Genomic DNA, 5,429 nt, shown 5'->3' on the forward strand with positions numbered 1-5,429 from the left:
ACAGATAATGGACTCCTCTTTAATGCATAAGCATGTGGCAACAATTATTATTCTCATATGAGATTGAGGATATATGTCCAAAACTGAAACTTCCACCATGAATCATGGCTTTAGTTAGCGGCCCAATGCTCTTCTCTAACAATATGTATGCTCTAACCATAAGGTGGTAGATCTCTCTTACTTCAGACAAGACGGACATGCATAGCAACTCACATGATATTCAACAAAGAATAGTTGATGGCGTCCCCAGAAAACATGGTTATCGCACAACAAGCAACTTAATAAGAGATAAAGTGCATAAGTACATATTCAATACCACAATAGTTTTTAAGCTATTTGTCCCATGAGCTATATATTGCAAAGGTGAATGATGGAATTTTAAAGGTAGCACTCAAGCAATTTACTTTGGAATGGCGGATAAATACCATGTAGTAGGTAGGTATGGTGGACACAAATGGCATAGTGGTTGGCTCAAGGATTTTGGATGCATGAGAAGTATTCCCTCTCGATGCAAGGTTTAGGCTAGCAAGGTTATTTGAAACAAACACAAGGATGAACGGTGCAGCAAAACTCACATAAAAGTCATATTGTAAACATTATAAGACTCTACACCGTCTTCCTTGTTGTTCAAAACTCAATACTAGATGTTATCTAGGCTCCAGAGAAACCAAATATGCAAACCAAATTAGCAAGCTCTAAGTGTTTCTTCATTAATGGGTGCAAAGTATATGATGCAAGAGCTTAAACATGAGCACAACAATTGCCAAGTATCAAATTATCCAAGACATTTTAGAGTTACTACATGTAGTATTTTCCAATTCCAACCATATAACAATTTAACGAAGAAGAAACTTCGCCATGAATACTATGAGTAGAGCCTAAGGACATACTTGTCCATATGCTACAGCGGAGCGTGTCTCTCTCCCACAAAGTGAATGCTAGGATCCATTTTATTCAAACAAAACAAAAACAAAAACAAACCGACGCTCCAAGCAAAGTGCATAAGATGTGACGGAATAAAAATATAGTTTCAGGGGAGGAACCTCGATAATGTTGTCGATGAAGAAGGGGATGCCTTGGGCATCCCCAAGCTTAGACGCTTGAGTCTTCTTAGAATATGCAGGGGTGAACCACCGGGGCATCCCCAAGCTTAGAGCTTTCACTCTCCTTGATCATATTGTATCATACTCCTCTCTTGATCCTTGAAAACTTCCTCCACACCAAACTCGAAACAACTCATTAGAGGGTTAGTGCACAATAAAAATTAACATGTTCAGAGGTGACACAATCATTCTTAACACTTCTGGACATTGCATAAAGCTACTGGACATTAATGGATCAAAGAAATTCATCCAACATAGCAAAAGAGGCAATGCGAAATAAAAGACAGAATCTGTCAAAACAGAACAGTCCGTAAAGATGGATTTTATTAGGGCACCAGACTTGCTCAAATGAAAATTTCCAAATTGAATGAAAGTTGCGTACATATCTGAGGATCACTCACGTAAATTGGCTTAATTTTCTGAGTTACCTACAGAGAATTAGACCCAGATTCGTGACAGCAAAGAAATCTGTTTCTGCGCAGTAATCCAAATCTAGTATTTACTTTACTATCAAAGACTTTACTTGGCACAACAAAACATGAAACTAAGATAAGGAGAGGTTGCTACAGTATTAAACAACTTCCAAGACTCAAATATAAAACAAAAATATTGTAGTAAAAACATGGGTTGTCTCCCATAAGCGCTTTTCTTTAACGCCTTTCAGCTAGGCGCAGAAAGTGTAAATCAAGTAACATCAAGAGATGAAGCATCAACATCATAATTTGTTCTAATAATAGAATCACAAGGTAACTTCATTCTCTTTCTAGGGAAGTGTTCCATACCTTTCTTGAGAGGAAATTGATATTTAATATTACCTTCCTTCATATCAATAGTAGCACCAACGGTTCGAAGAAAAGGTCTTCCCAATATAATGGGGCAAGATGCATTGCATTCAATATCCAAGACAACAAAATCAACGGGGACAAGGTTATTGTTAACCATAATATGAACATTATCAACTCTCCCCAAAGGTTTCTTTTTAGCATTATCAGCGAGATTATCATCCAGATAACAGTTTTTCATTGGTGGCAAGTCAAGCATATCATAGACTTTCTTAGGCATAACAGAAATACTTGCACCAAGATCACATAAAGCATTACAATCAAAATCTTTGACTCTCATTTTAATGATGGGCTCCCAACCATCCTCTAGCTTTCTAGGAATAGAAGTTTCAAGTTTAAGTTTCTCTTCTCTAGCTTTTATGAGAGCATTTGTAATATGTTTTGTGAAAGCCAAGTTTACAGCGCTAGCATTAGGACTCTTAGCAAGTTTTTGTAAGAACTTTATAACTTCAGAGATGTGGAAATCATCAAAATCTAAATCATTACAATCTAAAGCAATGGGATTATCATCCCCAAGGTTGGAAAAATTTTCAGCAGTTTTATCACATGCAGTTTCAGCAGTTTTAGCAGTTTCAGGTAATTTTGCGCGCTTTGCACTAGGAGTAGAAAAATTGCCAACACCAATTATTTTATCATTGATAGTAGGAGGTGCAGCAACATGTGAATCATTAGCATTGCTAGTGGTGGTAATAGTCCAAACTTTAGCTACATTTTTCTCTTTAGCTAGTTTTTCATTTTCTTCTCTATCCCACCTAGCATGCAGTTCAGCCATTAATCTTATATTCTCATTAATTCTAACTTGGATGGCATTTGCTGTAGTAACAATTTTATTTTCAATATCCCTATTAGGCATAACTTTCGATTTCAAAAGATCAACATCAGAAGCAAGACTATCAACTCTAGAAGCAAGAATATCAATTTTATTGAGCTTTTCCTCCACAGATTTGTTAAAGGCAGTTTGTGTACTAATAAATTCTTTAAGCATAGCTTCAATTCCAGGGGGTGTATTCCTATTATTGTTGTAAGAATTCCCATAAGAATTAGCATAACCGTTACCATTATTATAAGGATATGGCCTATAGTTATTACTAGAATTGTTCCGATAAGCATTGTTGTTGAAATTATTATTTTTAATGAAGTTTACATCAACATGTTCTTCTTGGGCAACCAATGAAGCTAACGGAACATTATTAGGATCAACATTAGTCCTATCATTCACAAGCATAGACATAATAGCATCAACCTTATCATTCAAGGAAGAGGATTCTTCAACGAATTTACCTTCTTACCTTGTGGAGCTCTTTCCGTGTGCCATTCAGAGTAATTAACCATCATATTATCAAGGAGCTTTGTTGCTTCACCAAGAGTGATGGACATAAAGGTACCTCCAGCAGCTGAATCCAATAAATTCCGCGAAGAAAAATTTAGTCCTGCATAGAAGGTTTGGATGATCATCCAAGTAGTCAGTCCATGAGTTGGGCAATCTTTTACCAAAGATTTCATTCTTTCCCAAGCTTGAGCAACATGTTCATTATCCAATTGTTTAAAATTCATTATGCTACTCCTCAAAGATATAATTTTAGCAGGGGGATAATATCTACCAATAAAAGCATCCTTGCATTTAGTCCAGGAATCAATACTATTCTTAGGCAGAGATAGCAACCAATCTTTAGCTCTTCCTCTTAATGAGAAAGGAAACAATTTTAATTTAATAATGTCACCATCTACATCTTTATACTTTTGCATTTCACACAATTCAACAAAATTATTGAGATGGACAGCAGCATCATCAGAACTAACACCAGAAAATTGCTCTCGCATAACAAGATTCAGTAAAGCAGGTTTAATTTCAAAGAATTCTGCTGTAGTAGCAGGTGGAGCAATAGGTGTGCATAAGAAATCATTATTATTTGTGCTAGTGAAGTCACACAACTTAGTATTTTCAGGGGTGGCCATTTTAGCAGTAGTAAATAAAGCAAACTAGATAAAGTAAATGCAAGTAACTAATTTTTTTGTGTTTTTGATATAGAGTGCAAGACAGTAAATAAAGTAAAGCTAGCAACTAATTTTTTGTGTGTTTTGATATAATGCAGCAAACAAAGTAGTAAATAAAATAAAGCAAGACAAAAACAAAGTAAAGAGATTGGGAAGTGGAGACTCCCCTTGCAGCGTGTCTTGATCTCCCCGGCAACGGCGCCAGAAAATATGCTTGATGGCGTGTAATTCACACGTTCGTTGGGAACCCCAAGAGGAAGGTATGATGCGCACAGCAGCAAGTTTTCCCTCAGAAAGAAACCAAGGTTTATCGAACCAGGAGGAGCCAAGAAGCACGTTGAAGGTTGATGGCGGCGGGATGTAGTGCGGCGCAACACCAGAGATTCCGGCGCCAACGTGGAACCTGCACAATACAACCAAAGTACTTTGCCCCAACGAAACAGTTGAGGTTGTCAATCTCACCGGCTTGCTGTAACAAAGGATTAACCGTATTGTGTGGAAGATGATTGTTTGCAAGAAAACGAGTAAAGAACAAGTATTGCAGCAGATTTGTATTTCAGTATTAAAAGAATGGACCGGGGTCCACAGTTCACTAGAGGTGTCTCTCCCATAAGATAAAAGCATGTTGGGTGAACAAATTACAGTCGGGCAATTGACAAATAGAGAGGGCATAACAATGCACATACATGTCATGATAAGTACAGTGAGATTTAATTGGGCATTACGACAAAGTACATAGACCGCCATCCAACTGCATCTATGCCTAAAAAGTCCACCTTCAGGTTATCATCCGAACCCCTCCAGTATTAAGTTGCTAACAACGAGACAATTGCATTAAGTATTGCGCGTAATGTAATCAATAACTACATCCTCGGACATAGCATCAATGTTTTATCCCTAGTGGCAACAGCACATCCATAACCTTAGGGGTTTCTGTCACTCCCCAGATTCACGGAGACATGAACCCACTATCGAGCATAAATACTCCCTCTTGGAGTTACTAGCATCAACTTGGCCAGAGCCTCTACTAATAACGGAGAGCATGCAAGATCATAAACAACACATAGGTAATAACTTGATAATTAACATAACATGGTATTCTCTATCCATCGGATCCCGACAAACACAACATATAGTATTACGAGATAGATGATCTTGATCATGTTAGGCAGCTCACAAGATCCAACAATGAAGCACAATGAGGAGAAGACAACCATCTAGCTACTGCTATGGACCCATAGTCCAGGGGTGAACTACTCACTCATCACTCCGGAGGCGACCATGGCGGTGAAGAGTCCTCCGGGAGATGAATCCTCTCTCCGGCAGGGTGCCGGAGGAGATCTCCAGAATCCCCCGAGATGGGATTGGCGGCGGCGGCGTCTCTGGAAGGTTTTCCGTATCGTGGTTCTTCGTATCGGGGGTTTCGCGACGGAGGCTATAAGTAGGCGGAAGGGCAACGTGGGGGGCCACACGAGGGCCCCACACCACA

Source organism: Lolium rigidum, chromosome 2 (assembly GCF_022539505.1).
Source record: "Lolium rigidum isolate FL_2022 chromosome 2, APGP_CSIRO_Lrig_0.1, whole genome shotgun sequence".
Lineage (NCBI taxonomy): Eukaryota > Viridiplantae > Streptophyta > Magnoliopsida > Poales > Poaceae > Lolium > Lolium rigidum.